Source organism: Echinops telfairi, unplaced genomic scaffold (assembly GCF_000313985.2).
Source record: "Echinops telfairi isolate 266 unplaced genomic scaffold, ASM31398v2 ScPeMD7_1713;HRSCAF=2227, whole genome shotgun sequence".
Classification (NCBI taxonomy): domain Eukaryota; kingdom Metazoa; phylum Chordata; class Mammalia; order Afrosoricida; family Tenrecidae; genus Echinops; species Echinops telfairi.
Genome location: NW_022105611.1, coordinates 21,948,582 through 21,949,000, shown reverse-complemented (window position 1 = coordinate 21,949,000; position 419 = coordinate 21,948,582).

Genomic DNA, 419 nt, shown 5'->3' with positions numbered 1-419 from the left:
CCCGCGGCTCCGCCTGCGCCTCTGCTGATCTTGTCTTTCCCCGGGTGCTGACGCCAGCTCCCCTTCCCCAGGCTCCCCGCCCCGCAAGGGTCTGGGGCCTTCCCACTGCTGAATCACCAGCATCCCGCAACCCCCCGGGGGATCGGGGCAGGGGCGGGGACTGCCCCGGGCTGACCCATTCGGGCCATTCCCCAGGCGCGGCCCTCGCTCGATGCCGCGGGTTGGCAGAAGGTACCAGGCCTAGGGACGCCTTCCCGCAGCATCTTCCCGGGGAGGGTGGGAGGGACGAGATACAGGGAAGGGAGACAAATGGCGAGCGCAGGCTGAGGCCTCTGCCGGGAAGGGGGCCAGGTTGCAGGCTGGAAGGCCTAACTTTGGGAGGCTTGACCTTAAGAGGTTCCAGGCAGAGGCCAGAGAGA